We start from the raw sequence: 20,142 nt of genomic DNA, 5'->3' as shown, positions 1-20,142 counted from the left end.
AAGCCACAACAAAACTTCAGCTAACCAGTGTAGGCGTATCTCCTTTCCTACCCACAGCACAAATACACTCCCCCTCTTTCTTTGTCTCTGATACACACACACACACCTTTCAAATGCAAGCTGTTTATTTACTTAATGTTAAAGCTATTCCATTAAGCATCCAGGCCCAGGTGCTTCATCCCTAAAAGGGATTTTGCTTCCTCAAATAAATACAGCAGCGAGACACTGCCAAAATGATATTGACCATGAATATAGCGAATGTCAGATAGAGAACAATAAACATCAACCTGTGCAAGTCATTAAGGACATATACTTTCAATTGTCATGATGATTTATGAACTTGATCTGCAGAATTTTTAAGAAAGGCAAGCTAAGACTAAGCCCATAGAGTATGCTTATATATAGAGTAAGCCCATTCGCTGCTTATGTTCAACAATGTGCTAATGATTTCACTTTCGTCTTACCAAAATGAGTTCAACCGTGTGGTGTATTTGCATTGCTAAATGACTGGGGGGGGGGGGGGGCAGACCAACCTTACTTAAGCAATAAAAGAAGCAAATGCATACATTTCATGTTGAAAGAACCACCTAAAAATCATTCTTTCATTCAATTTGACCCATTTAAAATACGGTCATCTCCTTTCAGCTGGATGAAGAAATTGAAAAGTGATGCAAAAAAAGAAAGAAAGGAAAAACAGCGAATGTCTTCAGATGAAAAGAAGACAAACTGAGCTTTGTGATATACGTGACAAACACTCTCGCACACACTCCTCACGGAGCGTTTTCGTGGACAGATTTCCTTTCATCTCTCTGAAGACAACTCCTCTGACAGAAGCAGAGACTGCTGCCAGCCTGACTGCCATCACTTCCATTCAGTACAAAGATCCTGTCACGAAGACTCGCTCCGACGCAGTGGCAGACCAACTATATCAAAGCCTTTCCACCTCTAAGAGAGCAGAATTCATTAAGTTATCAATACATGAAAAACATAATGGATTTGTAATTGTGATTTTCTATATGCATTCAGAGAAGTGCACTTTCATCAAGTAAAAAAAAAAAAAAAAAGTGACTTTTTTTAAAGCACGGAGGCATGGCAAGGAAAGGCAGCCAGTTTTAAATGCATCAAAAAATGTAAATGCCAATTTGGATCTGTTCTACCTCTGTTTTGACCTCAAATCTAATTGATACATCATCATAATTTTGTTATTCAATTTATATTCATAAATGGTACAAATACACAAAACATACAAAAAAAGTATGTTTTGGACACCATGGTAATACTGCTATGTATAATTGTGTTAATCACCCATACAATTTTTACATCTGACACTTCCACAGTACTTCATTGTAAGAAAATGCTGACAATTTCATAATTAACAGAAAACGAAGCTAGTGCTAATTCTTTAGTTCAAGATGTTACCGCTCTAAAAACTTTTTATTACAGCATATTAAAATCCTCTCTGGAGTTATGCACACGGGCGCATAAACAACTGTGTGACTAGCGTAAGCATTTAACTTTCTCGTTAGCAATCTCCCCCGTGTGGCGCTTTAGCCATGCTGGCTTGTTTATTATGTTCATAGCTTTGGCAGAAAAAGAGATTTAAGTGAACTCCTACAAATCGGAAGCACTTGTAAATGCATAGAAACACACTCAGCTGTAGAAACAGGGGAATTAGGGGCTTACCAAATGCTAATGCTAATACAAAGCAATTTTCAACCTGATGCTGATACACAGAATTACATTTTTTTTGTAGTAAGCAATAAATGTACTCGGAAGAGCTATTACATGGACCCTAATCCACCTCTGCGCCCTAACATGCATCAATATACAACTTTTCATTTGGTGTTACCTCAGAATTTCCATCTTTGTGGTTGCCGTAAAACGAGAGGATGAGGCAAATAAAGTAAATAATCAAGTGTATGATCTTCAGAGGCATTCCAATTTAGCCCTTGGCAGGCGCCACACAGCATGCAAATATTATATTTTCCCCTGCTGTTTAGCTCTCTGAAAAAGTACTCAGGGTTTAAGTGGATATACACTTACTTTAACTTATGTAAGAGTGGTTGAGTGGGGATAAGATTATACCAGGCATCCATACAGAAGTAAACAGGCATTTCTGTTGGAAAGTGGACTGAACTGAATGTATAAGCAAGTCATTTTGCGTTATACCAAAGTGCATGATCAATTAAAAAGTTTGAAAGTGTGTGAAATGATCAAAATCATGTAATACTTGCATCATTGTCATTATAATCTGCACCTCAAACTGGTTTTTAAACACTGACATATGCAAATCCTGTGCAAAAAACATATAGTATGATGAGGTTTATCTTGGCTGGCCAGTTGCTAAAAGGGAGATAGCCCTACACCCTTCCCAGAAATCCAATGGTATGGCCAAACCCTACACCCATCAGTTTACCCAAAAATGAAAATTCTGTCATTAATTACTCACCCTCATGTCGCTCCAAACTCGTAAAACTTTTGTTCATCTTTGTAACACAACTGAATTTGAGATTTTTGTCCCTCCATTGACAGCTACTCATCTACCACTTTGATGCTTCATAAATTCATAACGGGATCGTAAAACTAATCCATACGAATCGAGTGGTTTAGTCCAAATTTTCTGAAGAGACACAATCGCTTTATTTGACGTAAGATTGAATTTAGGCTTTTATTCACATATAAATTAAAATATAAAATATAAATTCAAATTCTAAATTCAACAATTGAGTCTCTTCAGAAAAGTAGGACTAAACCACTCAATTCATATGGATTAGCTTTACGATCTCTTTTTGACGCATCAAAGTGGTAGTTGCGTAGGCTGATGACAATTTGATGACTAATTGATGAAAATGTTTTATTATTTTTGGGTGATCTAACAATTTAAGAAAACTCACTGGGTGGGTGGTTAAGTAAATAAATAAATAAATAAATATTACTAGTATTCCTGTTTTCCAATAAAAATATCTAATCTTGTTGAAGCCAATAGCATTGTGGGCAGCACTTTAAAAAACAAACAAAAAAACAATAAAACCAGGTATGTAATGGATATCAAAAGCAAGACAACTTTTTCTTTGGTAATGTTGGGCATTCAGTTTAAGCATAAATCAACAATTTATTTTGTCAGACTTATAACTATGAAAAAAATTGCCAATGGAGTAAAAAAAGGAAATTTTCACTGAAAACAAATCTTATTATGTTTTATATAAGTACTTATATATGTTTTATATAAGTACATAAGTAAATTATATGTAAATTTGTTTTAAGAATATTTATATATTTTTGCTGAAGAACTAGACAAAGATAATGATTACAATAAGATTTTTACAGTGTTTGTAGTGTGTAATGACAAGAGGGAGATCAACAGTAGCTTTTTAAGAAGCTCTATGGTGAGAAAAATAGAAAGAACAAAATGCAAAACAACAAAATAGAAATCAATCACATAGTGAACAAGGTTTGTGTATTTGGGTGTGTGTGAATGTGTCTGTAAGCATGAGCTCATGGGAAAGGATGGGAAGTCCCTTCCTTGTCCACCATACTGTCAGAGAACACAGACACACAAACACAGTCCTTCTCACACCCTGCGCCTTAATACTGTACATGAACACCCCTACTTCACTTCTATGGTTTGCTCTGGTCTCCATGTCAGCTGATTAAGGCTGTTCCATTCTGAATCAGACAGGTTGGGAAACCTATTTAGAAATCAAATATCGTTTTCAAATACAATTTTTCCTTGTCGTAGTACCTGGATAACTCAAAAAGTCCTATTAATTACTGACAATGACCATTTAAAATATGTTGACTCAGCAAGTTAGCCAAATCATGTCTCAAAAAGACCTGTGCAGTAGGGGAAATAAACCGTCCTGTTTAGCGGTAAACTTTGACAAAAATAAACAACCTCTTTTTCTCTCAACCTTGAGAAAAGTATACAAAGACAAGAGCAGCAACAAATCAAATTGTTGTTTTATTTATATATCGCTTTTCTCGGCACTCAAAGCGCTTTACATAGAAGGGGAGAATCTCCTCAACCACCACCAATGTGCAGCATCTACCTCAGGGATGGGCAACTTCGGTCCTGGAGGGCCAGTGTCCTACAGAGTTTAGCTCCAACCCTAATCAAACACACCTGAACAAGCTAATCAAGGTCCTCAGGATTACTAGAAAGTTACAGGCAGGTGATTTTTTCAGGGTTGGAGCTAAACTCTGTAGGACATTGGCTCTCCAGGACCGAAGTTGCCCATCCCTGTTCTACCTGGATGATGCGACGGCAGCCATATTGAGCCAGAACGCACACCACACACCAGCTTATTGGTGGAGAGGTGAAGCCAATCAGTTTATATGGGTATTATTAGGAGGCTATGATGATGGACAGAGGCCAATGGGCAAATTTTTCCAGAATGCCGGGGTTATACCCCTAGTCTTTTTTCGAAGGACATCCTGGGATTTTTAATGACCACAGAGAGTCAGGACCTCGGTTTAATGTCTCAAACGAAGGACGGTGCTCTTTGACAGTATAGTGTCCCCATCACTATACTGGGGTGTTAGGACCCACACAGACCACAGGGTGAGCGCCCCCTACTGGCCTCACTAACACCTCTTCCAGCAGCAAACTAGTTTCCCCAGGAGGTCTCCCATCCAGGTACTAACCAGGATCAACCCTGCTTAGCTTCAGTCTTGGGCTACAGGGTGATATGGCTGCTGACAAAAAGATATAAAGAAACTATATACTGTAGAATACTAGCACTAGTCCTGCCCTTTCTAGTCTGTCAACAAGCACAAACACACACACTCGGCTCCATTGGAGTCTAATAACGAATCACTTGTTTACCTTCTCCAAGGACTTGCTTATTTGCGGCTGTCTTCAGTTCCAGCGCTGCGTTTAACCTCCCTGCCCTGCAGAGACAACAAACACACAGAAAAAGCTGTAGCTGTAAAATTACTGCTGCTGTCACAAACCATCAGTCATCTCTGTGCATACGAAATTACATTTAAGTAAGCTATTTTAGAGTTGTGATGTTGCAGATAAACCAATGAGAACTCAACTGTGGACATACAGAAGCACATCATCTACTTGGCAAAACTTGAGAGAAGCAGAAAAACAAAATCACTTATATCCGCAGCATTACTAAACCATAAGCTACAATATGGAAGTGAGTGATTGATCAACCTTATCAAACCATAAAGGGTTAAACTTTTCCTTTATATCAAGCGAAAGTTGCATTCAGGGCTTGACATTAACACCGGCCAACCCGCCAAATGCGGGTGGATTTCAGCAGTGGCGTGTAACTCAGTCACTTGCCACTTTGGCAGGTTGAAATACATACATAATATATACATTTTTCACTTATAATCTTTTAAAAAGGCATCTGAAATAATAAACTAAGTGCAATGCACTGTTGTCAAAAATATAGATTTTTCAATACACATCGATACTGAAATATCTGAAACACTTCCAAAACTCATTTTCCGCAGAATAGATCCACGATACCAGCTGCGCTTTCTTTCCCTCTCATCTCTCCGACAGCAAGTTGACACACAAACCCGCCTCTTCTTACTCACTCGTTCCATTTGCTCCGGAATGAATGTTGTTGGTGTTACAGAGCTTGAATTTCGGCATGCGATTGCGCGTATTGCGCATAATTTTACTCATTCCTGCAGACTTTGTGCTCACACCCAAAGTGTGCGCACATAGAGCCGCCTCTCAGTACTAAATTGAGTTCTTTTTTGCTGCTTATTGCGCTTTAACAGTCAAATACACACAAAATAATTTCAAAATGCCGGTCTTAAAGAGCATTCCCATGGAATCGATGTCAAAATTGTGGCCAGTGAAAATGCTGAGAGGCTAGTAAAAACCACTAACCACAGTGGCTGGTGAGCCAAAAAGTTAATATCAAGCCCTGATTGCACTATAGAGTCTATGCTACACCTGTTGCAAAAAACTAATTAGGTACCAAAACAAGTGCCAAAACATACCATAGTATTATACTATTTTTGGACATAAACACTATCGTTCAAAAGTATTGGTTCGGCAAGTCCTAATGATCACCAAGGCCACATTTATTTGATTAAAAATACTGTAAAAACAGAAATATTGTGAAGTATTATTACAATTGAAAATATCTGCTTTTTTATTTTAATATATTTTAAAAAGTAATTTATTCCTGTGATGGCAAATCTGAATTTGTAACAGCCAATTACTACAGTCTTAAGTGTCACATGATTATTCTAAACCATTCTAATATGCTGATTTAATGCTCAAGAAACTTATTATTATTATCAAAAATATAATAAGTCATGTTAACAGTTAAGTGATTCTTAATATTTTGTGGAAACACATATACACATACATGCATACATACATACATACATACATACATACATACATACGTACATACTTTTTTTTCAGGATTCTTTGATGAATATAAAAAGAACAGCATTAATGTGAAAAAGAAAGTTTTGTAACATTAGAAAATGGCACTTTGTTCAATTGATTGCATCAATGCTGAATACAAGTATTAATTTTTCTTACTGACCCCCAACTTCTGAACGGTGGCGTGCATTTGTAACACCCCCAAGTACATACCATAGTATATAATTATGGTAACAAATCAGTACCATAGTATACTGTATATCACAGCACTACTCCATTGAACTAAATATTGTACCATCAACAAAAAAGTAAAAAAATAAATAAATAAATAAAAAATTTTGGTCATGATACTACCATTTTATTTTGGACATATTTTGGTGCCAGTTTCAAAGGATCATAGTATTACCATCACTGTATGGCTTTTTATAAGGCAACTCCTTCCCAAAAGCCAAAAAGGCAAAAGGTTCATAAGCTCGCATTTACAGTCTGGACTCAAAAATATACTCTAAGAGCATATTCTCATACTACACTACTGAGAAAGATACTGTAGGCCAACATCCCTTGGGTATTTGAATAAAAGCATGAAAGCTTAGCCGAACGTGAACAAATATGCAGTTTACATTTGCCAGTCAAAACAGTGGCTGGCCGTTTGAGCAGAGTGAATCTGTTTATCTCAGGTAAAGTGAGCGCAGATAAAACACATTGGTACAGCCTGTCCATGTCTCTGCATCAATTATCTGTTAAACACCCTTGTTAAGGTGGGTGGTCAGCGTTTACTTAAAAATGACTAAAAACACCAGTCACCACCAGGACCATATATGAGTTTTCCGCATATCTTGTGCTGACTCCATTTTCTCTTATTCTAATTCATTAGACTTCAATTAACATGTCATCCCTGCTGTTATGAATCAATAGCTCGTGGTGACAAGTGATGAATCTTTCAGCTTAAAAAGCTAAACATCATTTATTCAAATCACCTGCTAAGGTCTCAGGTGCTAAATGAGTTTACTGAAATGCCTAACGCTCATTTAGACAAATGTTCTCTCATTCTAATGATGAGAACGTTTTGCATTAAGGGGGAGGGGGGGGGGGGGGGATAGGAAGAGAGACGCGCAACAGCAGTTACCTTTTAGTTTTTAGCACCGTAATGTGTTGCTAAATCGATATCAGTCCAGACTGAATGCATGCAGTTGGTGGTAATGCTGGTGTTTTGAGCAGCGGGGTGGAGGAGGCCTGGGGAGTGAATAAATACACTCATACTGTTAGACCCAGCTGGAGAAGGAAAAGAACCAGCACTCTGGTGCTCGGGGAACTTGCTGAGATGATCGGCTTCATGGGTGTGTTATAGAGGAAACGTGGCGGGAGAGACAACTAAATGATCACATGGACTAAATATTGTCTGAAGATGATAGCGAAGAGACAGACAGAAAAAAAGGTTAAGTTCTTGTGCTGGTAACTCGCTAAAAATGTCCAAAAGTCTTTTCCCTTCTAAATAGCATCATTGCACAAAAATGATATTTACCTTAATAAAAAGTACAGTAAACAAATTCTAAATCTGTTCATCATATAAAGCGATCGAGTCTCTTCAGAAAACTTGGACTAAACCACTCAATTCATATGGATTAGTTTTATGATCTCTTTATGAACTTTTTGAAGAATTAAAGTGGTAGTTGCGTAGGCTGATGACAATTTGATGAGTAATTGATGATGAAACCAATGAGGTTCATTTTGAGCTTCAGCAAGAACCAATGAGGTTCATTCTCATGTTACACAGCACGTTTGAGCTTCAGCAAGAACCAATGAGGTTCATTCTCAAGTTACACAGCACGTTTGAGCTTCAGCAAGAACCAATGAGGTTCATTCTCAAGTTACACAGCACGTTTGAGCTTCAGCAAGAACCAATGAGGTTCATTCTCATGTTACACAGCACGTTTGAGCTTCAGCAAGAACCAATGAGGTTCATTCTCATGTTACACAGCACGTTTGAGCTTCAGCAAGAACCAATGAGATTCATTCTCATGTTACACAGCACGTTTGAGCTTCAGCAAGAACCAATGAGGTTCATTCTCATGTTACACAGCACGTTTGAGCTTCAGCAAGAACCAATGAGGTTCATTCTCAAGTTACACAGCACGTTTGAGCTTCAGCAAGAACCAATGAGGTTCATTCTCAAGTTACACAGCACGTTTGAGCTTCAGCAAGAACCAATGAGGTTCATTCTCATGTTACACAGCACGTTTGAGCTTCAGCAAGAACCAATGAGGTTCATTCTCATGTTACACAGCACGTTTGAGCTTCAGCAAGAACCAATGAGATTCATTCTCATGTTACACAGCACGTTTGAGCTTCAGCAAGAACCAATGAGGTTCATTCTCATGTTACACAGCACGTTTGAGCTTCAGCAAGAACCAATGAGGTTCATTCTCATGTTACACAGCACGTTTGAGCTTCAGCAAGAGGTTTGTTCTCGCGCGTCAAGACGTTTCGGTCGAGTTTCAGTTTATGTTTGCTGATCAATGTTTATATGTGAATAAAAAGCCTAAATTAAATCTGTTCATCATATAAAGCGATTGTGTCTCTTCAGAAGATTTGGACTAAACCGCTCAGTTCATATGGATTAGTTTTACGATCTCTTTATGAATTTTTTGAAGCGTCATAATGGTAGTTGCCTAGCTGTAGAGTAGCTGAGCTAATTTTGGATTTAGATTTATCGACCAATATATCGGTTATCGGCCAAAATGTCATATCGGTGCATCCCTATTAATTGCGTTTGACCTAGAATCGCAAACATCTATATGGCAAGCAAAAACTTTGGTCATACATGACAACAATGGCTAAAAATGATAGCATGCACATGAATATCAACAATCTCATTTGGAAATCCAGACCTAAAGAGGACTTCTACAAAATATTGTTCTTATTCAGCCACATTTACATCATACAGGCTGTTGAATCACACACTCCAGCCAATTCCTGGCTAAAACTAAGCCAATCCTAACGGAAAAGGCCCTGGTGGTCATTATGAACGCCTCTTCAGTCCATCTAATGGACCATCTCTTTGCTCACTTCACCAAAAACACAAGAGCACATGAATATTTACCACCAAGCAAATCCATTCCATTAATCGGTTTGCAAACGCTTAAATAGCATATCTGTGGCTACTTCTGCAGTGGGGTCATAAATGAACATTCCTGCTTATTAGCATATTCATTTATGCAGGAATTGAGTGTAGCTCATAGGCTGTGACCACCAGCTCCTCTCCTCCCCTATTGGTCAAGAAAGCAAATTTATCCAGTGTCCTTTAACAAGCAGGCTTGACGTGCTCAAAAATAGTGTAGAAGGGTGTGATCTGTGATAAAGTGTCAAAAGTGCGTGTAAAGATTATTAAAAGAAAAATGTATATTCCGTCATCATTTACTCTCCCTCATTCCATACAACAACAACAAAGAACTTTCAAATTAACACTCTTGGTTATTTTTGAGTAAAATCATAAAATGTTACAAATGATAAAAATTTGTTTTTAAAAAAGTTATACAATACACTCAAAAAACATTCAGGCCTAATATTTAAGATTTATGTATTTTGATTGTATATCAAATTTCCATCCATTTGGATTACACAGTTTTAACAAATCAAACAAATAAACTTAATGTGATGCAAATTCAATAATACATTAATGAAATAATAATAATAATGAGATTCATGTAATAGTGGCAATATATCCAGTTTGACTCAAATTCATAAGAACCAGGATTATGTATTAACATTAATAAATCTAATATGATTAAATTCTTAACCAGGTTAACTGCAATATACCCAATTTGTGCACTGCATTTTTATTAATAACCCTGCGGCCGAATTCACAGACAAGGCCTAGTCCTAGACTAAAATGCATGTTTGAGCTGTTTTAACTGAAAGAAACTTATTCTGACATATCTTAAAATATCTTAAAATATGCCAGCCCAGTGCCATTGTTTTGTCTCAAGATTCATACCAGCAATGTGTTTTTCTAAGGCATGTTTATAAAAGCTACTTAAATATCCTAATTGAACTAAAACCTAATCCTGGCTTAATCTAAGCCCTGTTTGTGAAACCGGGCCCTGATGTATTTTAAAGCTTTGTGTTAGGAACAGACTAAAATTATTTACTGATATCATTCCAATCATGTTGCTCTCACAAACCTCATTTGTGTATGCACAAATTCAAACTCAGGTTTGATGTAAATGACACCAAATTATTTTGGTTCTCGCATGTTTTTAACGCTCAAAGTTTGAATATGCTAAAAGGACGAATGAGATTTGAGAGCTAAAAGATTTTACAGTGAAATTTCAGTCATTTCCACATACTGTACAAAGCTATTGTATGACTTCAGATAGCAAGCAAGTCATGTGAACTACTTTTATGAACGTTTAATATTTTGAAGAAAAAACTGATCTAAAAAATACAATCATTTCAGAAAAGGAGAAAATTGAGAGAGAGAGAGAAAGAGAGAGACCGCAAAAAAGAAACTTGAGCAGAGGACAGGCTGTGATATCTATATTGAGTCCATTTGTGTTTGTTTTTAGGGTGTGTGCACATGATTTTCCAAGTCACTGTCTGTGCTCTGAAATACAGGAAAATTGCATGACTCACTTTGAGACAAATGCAGCTGTTTACAAAAGCCTGACAAAAAGGTGACTGAACAGAGGTCTCTCTCTCCCACTCACTCTCTCACCAGAGCCTGATTCATTTCAACTATTCCCAAAAAAACCTGAAAGTCATTTTTATAATTCACTTACAAGCAGGCTTCGCCCATTGTTGTGCACGTCCACGTTCGTGTAAACAACGGCGGTTTCCGACATGCAAACAGACGAGAAACCTAATTTATCTTGGCTTGTACGTGGGTCACTTGAGCTTCTGGAGGCCGAGCGAGTCGGTACATAGTCTGCTGACTGTCAGGCTGTCTGAGTCTAGACATTTTTTCAGACCTGCCCTCACGTTTTGCTGAGCTAAGAACAAAGTACACAGACTAGTACACACACACATAGCTTTCACAGTCTTAATACCAAGGCAGCGGTATTTCGTTCCTATCCCAAAACAAACAAGGCAGTGCATTTCTTTACACTATTTAAATGTTAACAGGCAAGAGCGCGAGCTGAATAGAGCATTCTTTCACTCTGGATACCAGAAACGGCCCAGCCAGACTTTCAAAACACATTCTAATGAAATCATCCAAAAGATAAATAAAAAGCTTCACTTGTTTTCTTTTCTGAGCTCACCTTCCCCCCCTCTTCTTTCTTTTTCTTTTTTTGTAATTGGATTAGAAATATATATGTATATATATGTATATATATATATATATATATATATATATATATATATATATATATATATATATATATATATATATATATATAATTTTTTTTTTTTTTTGAGTACGGACCAGCACCATGAGAGCATGAAACTACTGTAAAGCAATTTCTCATTCTCACTTCCTCTCCCCCGATGAAATTTATTCAGCTAAAGTCTAAGGCTATGAGGGTTAACACTGGTCACTGTGGGTTCTAACCCAGTTATGTAATGTTATCTTTTTAAGCAGTGAAATATTATAGTTTTATTAATGACAAATGCCAATATGGATATCTAGAGGTTAGGGTCAGTAATGTTCAATTTAATACAATTTAATCACACAAATACGTACTGTACTTTAAAAAAAACCTGTACTTAAGCTTCATGATATTTACTCAAAACACGCTTAAAAAAATTGGAAACCATTGGAGAATATCTATTTGAAAAAAGAAAATACGCATCATCCAATTTTTAATGGCTGCTGCCGATGCCGATATCAGGGTTGCCTACATATTGCTGATTAATATTACAGTATACACTCACCTAAAGGATTATTAGGAACACCATACTAATACTGTGTTTGACCCCCTTTCGCCTTCAGAACTGCCTTAATTCTATGTGGCATTGATTCAACAAGGTGCTGAAAGCATTCTTTAGAAATGTTGGCCCATATTGATAGGATAGCATCTTGCAGTTGATGGAGATTTGTGGGATGCACATCCAGGGCACGAAGCTCCCGTTCCACCACATCCCAAAGATGCTCTATTGGGTTGAGATCTGGTGACTGTGGGGGCCATTTTAGTACAGTGAACTCATTGTCATGTTCAAGAAACCAATTTGAAATGATTCGAGCTTTGTGACATGGTGCATTATCCTGCTGGAAGTAGCCATCAGAGGATGGGTACATGGTGGTCATAAAGGGATGGACATGGTCAGAAACAATGCTCAGGTAGGCCGTGGCATTTAAACGATGCCCAATTGGCACTAAGGGGCCTAAAGTGTGCCAAGAAAACATCCCCCACACCATTACACCACCACCACCAGCCTGCCCAGCGGTAACAAGGCATGATGGATCCATGTTCTCATTCTGTTTATGCCAAATTCTGACTCTACCATCTGAATGTCTCAACAGAAATCGAGACTCATCAGACCAGGCAACATTTTTCCAGTCTTCAACTGTCCAATTTTGGTGAGCTCGTGCAAATTGTAGCCTCTTTTTCCTATTTTTAGTGGAGATGAGTGGTACCCGGTGGGGTCTTCTGCTGTTGTAGCCCATCCGCCTCAAGGTTGTGCATGTTGTGGCTTCACAAATGCTTTGCTGCATACCTCGGTTGTAACGAGTGGTTATTTCAGTCAAAGTTGCTCTTCTATCAGCTTGAATCAGTCGGCCCATTCTCCTCTGACCTCTAGCATCAACGAGGCATTTTCGCCCACAGGACTGCCGCATACTGGATGTTTTTCCCTTTTCACACCATTCTTTGTAAACCCTAGAAATGGTTGTGCGTGAAAATCCCAGTAACTGAGCAGATTGTGAAATACTCAGACCGGCCCGTCTGGCACCAACAACCATGCCACGCTCAAAATTGCTTAAATCACCTTTCTTTCCCATTCTGACATTCAGTTTGGAGTTCAGGAGATTGTCTTGACCAGGACCACACCCCTAAATGCATTGAAGCAACTGCCATGTGATTGGTTGATTAGATAATTGCATTAATGAGAAATTGAACAGGTGTTCCTAATAATCCTTTAGGTGAGTGTATATAGCAAATAATATATACACAAAATTGCTGAATTTAAACAAAAGTATAAATACTTATTTTACCCAATAGCTTTCATTAGCATTTTTTTTTCATTCATCATTTAATTGATACTTTTCTATTCATCAAAACATAAAAAAAATCCTGAAAAAAAAAACTGCATTACAGTTTCCACAAAAATATTAAGCAGCACAACTGTCTTCATCATTGATAATAATAAGAAATGTTTCTTGAGCACCAAATCAGCATATTAGAATGATTTCTGAAGGATCATGTGACACTGAAGACTGGAGTAATGATGCTGAAAATTCAGCTTTGGCATCACATGAATAAATAACTGTTTTCTATTTCAATTTTCACAATATTTCATTTTTTACTGTATTTTTGATCAAATAAATGCAGCTATAGTGAGCATAAGAAACTTCTTTCAATTGCATTAAAAAAATCTTACAGACCTCAAACTTTTGAACGATAGTTTATGTCCATCACTCATTTCATTAATAAACTACTTACTTTATCCATTCTGAAACATTCTGATTATGCAATGACCTCGGTCAACACCAATATCTACAGAAACGTGGCTGATATAATGCATAGCAATATAAAGCAAATAATATGTAGGCATATTTATATGGCTTGTATTTTATTCAACAATATTAACAATATAGGGCTAAATACACAACTTTTTGTAGTTATCCTAAACATTACACAAACAAAACACCACTTCTGTTTTATCATGTCAGACATTTTTAAGGCTCATATCTTTTATATCAGCAATGCTTTAACATCCCCTCTGACATCATGTTTCCTCTTTCTCCCCACCAATCCCCTTCTCTTTCTCTCTCTTTTTCTCATCCATTCTCTTCTCTCTTTTGACCACAGATCCTGTGTACTATTAATATCAATAACCCACAAATTCCATTTCCCTGTGCAGAGACAGAGTGAGAGTGAGTGTAGTGACTGAGGAAAGAGCAAAATCTCCCAATACAGATTCACTTCTCTTTTTGTGAGAAAGATCTAATTGGACAGGAGAGCGGAGGCAGATACCGTGTGGTTTGCTCAGAGAGACAGAGAGAGAGAGAGAGAGAGAGAGAGAGAGAGAGAGAGAGAGAGAGAGAGAGAGAGAGAGAGACAACGACAGGGATCTGAGTTGCACAGTCAGAAACGTAAGAATTTTACTCAGTATTTTTAGCTTGACGAGGAAGAGGGAGAATAAATGCATCGCTTAAAGTCTCTGAACACTCACCCATGAACATAACCCAGTGCTCCGCAAGCCAAATCCAAACAACTCCAGCGTCCCACACTTTGATCCACACTATAACAAAAGTCCTCTCTTCACCAGCTGCCTCTTTATCAAGTTGTAAGTGAGGTGCGAGCAGTGTGCAACCGGCAGCCTTGCCCCGTTCACGCTCTCTGGCTCACACACATATGCACTCTGGTCTCGGGGGCTGGAGGTATGTGGACTAAACACAACAAAAGCCTGAGTCGAAGATTGAATATGCAGGAAGAGGGCCTCCTTTTGCATAAACACAAACACTCAGCAAATGAAGGGCTGGCACCGATCGCACCAGTGCCTGCTGGGAAACGCATACCTGTCCCGTCCTGGCCCTGGACTACTTTAATCAAACTACAGCTGAGGAGAAATGGACTACAGTGGAGATAAACTCGAATTGTTTGGTTTGATGATTCCTAAAGGAGTAAGTGCATTATTTTTACTTCATTTGGAAACATTTATTAACTATACCTTATCATAGTTCATTCTAGTTCTAAAACAAAAAGTTCTTTAAATTTAGAATAAATTTTTCCAGCAAGCTTCAGTTCTGAATTTAGAAAATTCTTAAAAACAAATTGATTACATCTTATAGTTCCAATTTCTCCACTCCCCAGGGTTCCTGACTCAATTTTAAAGGACGCATTATGCCAAAAAGTTTCTATATAAGGAGAAAATGTCTTAAATAATTGCACAATCCTTTCATTTATTTGAAAGGTTATTTCAATTATTTGTACTGATAAAGTATGTTATAAGCTGTTCAACGCATAAAAAAATAAAAAAATAAATAAACGATTTTTTTAACTAATCCATAATAATGCCATTATGGGAACCCCTAAACGTTCTATATATGAAGCAACTGACAGAACCCTTTAAGATTCTAAATAGAACCTTCTTTCTGCATCGGATGTTTCCAAATTTCTTGCAAACTTAAAAACCTTACAAATTTGAATGAAAACAACTTTTGACAAAGGTAGAGGTGAAAAGGACAGTGCAGTTCAGTAATGCTGTGCTTTACTTCTTGTAGCTCTCCGCCTCTCTCGACTTTAAAGTGGCTGTTGAGAAATGTAACATCACATGATCGATGGTAAGCTGAGCAATCACGACTCATTCCTGCAAAGAATCCCGAGCCTGACACTCATTCATAAACGCACTTACATGTGTGACTTTAACAACTCGCTTAAAAAAAAAAAAAAAAAAAAAAAGAGCAGAGAGCGGAAAACTTAGGAGGAGAGATAGAGAAAGATGGGGAGAGAAAAGGGAAAGGGGAAGGGAACGGGATTGACGGATGAGGTGAGTGAGGAAGGGGAAAAAACAGAGAGAGCACAGAAAGGACCTCCAGAAAATAAACAGGGTGTCTTGTTTCAAAGGCGAGGGGGACACACAGGCATTCCATTGTTCAAGCCAATTATCAGAGGCAAATAATAACAGCAGATGGATCCAGCGAGGCCAAAGAACGAGTGAGTGAGAAGTGGAGAGCTGCAGAACAGATGATGAAATGTGAGAGAGGAGGAGGAGGAGGAGGAGGAGGAGGAGGGGTCAGACTACTCCGGTCCTAAAGTCCCAAACCAGATGTGGACGGGGACGGTGCACAAACACAAACTTTCACCACAAACACAAGATGATTTGAAGCTAGAAATGTCTAGTTAAAAGCTCTATGACATATATTCATCTTTTTATTATTTAATGATTCAATTAATATTGCTAGAATTTATAAAAAAAAAATTGTGCAATTTTTGCTTCACAGAAAACAGCAGAGAGAGGGCAAGAATGCAATTGGGACATGATTGAGATTCAAACCTGCATTTTCCACATAAACTTCAATAAACGGCGACACCAACAAACAAAACTGTCCCACAAATATGACGATAAGATGATGACTTCACGCTAAAAGTATTAACTGCAAACAACAACTACTATTATCATTCCAGTTTTTCCAACAAGCTTCAGTTTTTAATTTTGTAAATTTGATGATAAATGATAACTTTTTTTATAAAAAATAAATGATTTAAGCCTGATTACATTTGATATAGTTTCAATTTCTCCTACAATCTTCGGTTTTTCATTTAATAAAAAAAATGATAATAATACGAATTTGCTAATGAGATGAGTTATTTTGTTGAATCGAAATTGCATAATTGTATTGCATCAAAAAGTTGCTTTTGCTTTGAGCTATTGAGCAAAGGCTGTGTGTTATATGGAGAGTATTTCTCTGTTTTGTTTTGTTTTTTTGGTGTATTTTATTAGCAGCAGAGCTACAGGGAAGAGCATCTGAAGCGAGAGGAACGGGCAACTCAATATGCTGAAGGATGTGTCATATCGCTGCTCAACTGACAGCCCAAGTGTGTGCGTACGGGGAGAGGGGGGGCTTTTTCAGCCTAAAACAAAACGCATCCTCAATGTGCCCCTGTCAAGGGTGGGAGATGCCTTCAGATAGTGGCACAAAAGATCAACCGTTCCTTTTCAGCCGAGAGAAAAGAAAGAAAGTTTTCATTTCATTAACTCAAGACTAAAGCGTAATTATCTCCCTATGGGCCGCAATCACCAAAAGAAGGATAATAGAACTGAAAGCACTTTCCACTCCACTCATCTAAGCGGTTCTTTTCTTCTTCTCTCTCTTTTTTTTCCACTTGTTTTTTCTTCTCCGCCCTCAGATGAGATTAACCAATCGAATAATGGCAACAGATTGCGGGGGCAAGAGGAAAATACAACTTTCAGAATGGTGTCTGTTTGAGAGCTTTAAAGATCCGCCGTTATCTGGCTTAGTGTTCTTCTACTTGTCAGCGAAATGGTTTCCTTTCCTTTCGTCTGGCATCTCTGTTCCTCTTTATCTCTCTCTCGCTGACTTTGGAAAGGGGTGGAGGAAAAACGGGGTGAGGGAGGTTAGCCCGCTAAGTCGCCCTGGCTCTGCCTAAAAATGAGCAATTTCACAAATTCGAGATTAGAATCAGATAAAATGCAAACATTTTATAAGTGTATCATTTTTCTCAATTACTAACAGACTGCTACTTAAAGGTGCTTGTAGCGCTAGCCCTAAGTTAAGTCTCTCAAGGGTTCGCAACCAGAAACACAGAGCAGGCCCTGGATTTAATTAGCTTATGAAAATAATTGCCATTAACACAACTCTGAAACGGTTTGGCGCACCACGCGGCGACAGGAAGAGAAAATCTCTCACTTCTGGACGGAGACAAAGAAATAGTCGCTTGGCCTGCCAATTTCCTTTTTTTCGCACTGTTTTGTGCACTGACACAGAGGTCGAGTTAATTAGACTATTGTCATTTTAATCAGGACAGCTTCTCGGTCAGCATTCCCGCAAAGAGAAAGCGTGCGCATGTCGACGGTACGCTCAGGGCCTCTGCTCGGTGTGTGTGTGCCGGTTCTATGAGCTCGCTTCGCTAATGAGCCACGCCACAGAAACAAAGCCCCCGAAGGACCACCGGGGGAAACTCCTCGCCCTTCTCTCTGCTCACTTCTCTGTTCATTTGAAAATAATTTAAATATCTAATATTTGAAATCATTTGCTTCTCCTTGGCTATCTGATATTGAATGGCAAGTCTTTCATGTCGCCTTTATTATGTTCATAAACCGGCATTAAAATTCAGAACTATCATTACAAGTGACTATATTTATTGTAGCAACTATCATTTCAGTCCAAACCATGGATTGTTTTCAGATAACTATGAATATTTAATTCTGACAAGACATTGTTATGCAAAAATATCCACAATGAGAGCTCCCGCACCATGAATAAATAAATTCCATCCAAACAGTCAAAGAAACAGGATGTTTTGTACATTTACATTGTACAATAACTCATAACTCCACTGAATTTTGATATTAAAATCTTTGTTCACATTTATGTTTAATTACGATGTGCACCATAAAGGCAAAACCTTCAAATGGCAACATCCTATAATAACACATTGCCTAAAACAACTAGATCTAAAAAAAACTGCTTTAGGTTGACTTCTTGCTTTGAATACGCCTCCACAGGACATCATCAGTTTTGTTCATCTCCATGTACCCACTATGTATCATAAGGGTGATATGATGTCATCTAACCTTGGTATTTAACCCCTTAAATGCATGAATGTTTCGCAAATCATTATTACATATTCGGGTCTTTAGGGACCCGGATCTATATCTAACACGGAAGGATCATAGCCTGGTAATACCAAACTCTGCTACTTCGCTTTACTTCGTAGACAGAGTCTGGAAGGGCATAATTGAAAAGCGTTTTCTTTCCCGCGGAGGGGGGCGCTTGTCTGAAGTTTAAAATCATTGGTTACCCGTAAGCCAATCACATAACGTTTGGTTATGACGTGTGTTATGCGCAGGCTCAGCCGCATCGAACTTCCACTGTAAACACATGTATGATGCGAAAACAAAACATAGAGCGAAATACCGGAGTGAACATGGCTGTGAACGACTTTTGCAGATTATGTGAAGTAAATCTACGCATCCACGGTACAATCACGTCACGGCTCTCAGCCCGCCCTCTGTTCGTTGATTGGCCGGCTGTTTTGAGGCCGGAGGAAAACTGGGAGATAGGTCGCTACAGAAGCGAACTGAAATTGAGCGGAAGTACGAAGTCTGACGTAGTCAGGCTAGAAGGATCACGGATGGAGTAATTCAAAACTCTCCTGATATTAGAGTAACAATTACAGAAGAATAAAATAAAGCATATTTTGGAGGGTTCAGTTTGAGCAGATGTTTATACCATCATAACTGTCCTCATCACAGCTCATTTCCCAGTACATTCAGCATCTGGATCATATTCGATTTTGATCGCTGACAGCTTCTTCAGCAGACCAACCATCAAGTGACAGTGACACTAATATTTGATTTTGTTCAGTACTTGCTCTGCAGTAAATCACTGAGACATTTCAAGTTTTGCTGATGATACTTCCTATTTGTTTGTTTTCTGCCTGCGGTAACTATGAGTGCGTTTATCAGACAAGGGGAATTGCACTTATTCAGTCATCAAAGATTAAATTATTGTTGTGCAGAAAAAAATACATTGCACTCTTACACACCTTGGATCGTTAGCAACCCTATACTGTTTTTGGATGAATGGGAAAATGTGTTTAAGGGTTAAACAAATTCAGTTAACTCTCTTGGTTGCAATCATGTATAAATCAAGCTTCCAAATGAAAAAAAAAAAAACATCAAATGTTATCTCCCCCTCAGTACAAACTTCATTTAGGTCTTTAGCTGTCCAACATAGAGCCGAATTAGTCTAATTTGCATGTAGCTGGAAAAATGATTCTCATTTATTTCTTAAACTCGAGATGAAAATGAAATGGCTCTATCTTAATTTGGGATTTTCTTGCCATTTATCATCTTGCAGATAGTTCATAGTTTTATCATTCATCATAAATATTTCAGGCAGTGTTAATATTAATTTGATCAGATATTAA

General features: G+C 37.9%; 1 protein-coding gene across 15 annotated transcripts in view; it reads right to left on the bottom strand.

Moving 5' to 3' along the window:
• The window catches only part of foxp1b (forkhead box P1b), a 196,802-nt gene that overhangs the window by 120,931 nt on the left and 55,729 nt on the right, over positions 1 to 20,142 (bottom strand). For 12 of the 15 annotated variants that reach the window (XR_013822614.1, XR_013822615.1, XM_079884500.1 and 9 more), the window contains one exon: positions 4,826 to 4,890. The exons of 2 other annotated variants lie outside the window; for them this stretch is intronic. The gene's annotated coding sequence lies outside the window, so the exon portion shown is untranslated. Of the gene's footprint in view, positions 1 to 4,825; positions 4,891 to 14,698; positions 14,819 to 20,142 lie in introns of those variants that run through there. One more of the 15 variants, XM_079884496.1, reaches the window with a different exon arrangement.

The sequence above is a fragment of the Squalius cephalus genome (assembly GCF_949319135.1).
Source record: "Squalius cephalus genome assembly, chromosome: 10".
NCBI classification, from domain to species: Eukaryota; Metazoa; Chordata; class Actinopteri; order Cypriniformes; family Leuciscidae; genus Squalius; species Squalius cephalus.
The sequence above is the reverse complement of the archived record's forward strand: the minus strand, read 5'-3'. Positions and strand labels throughout refer to the sequence as shown.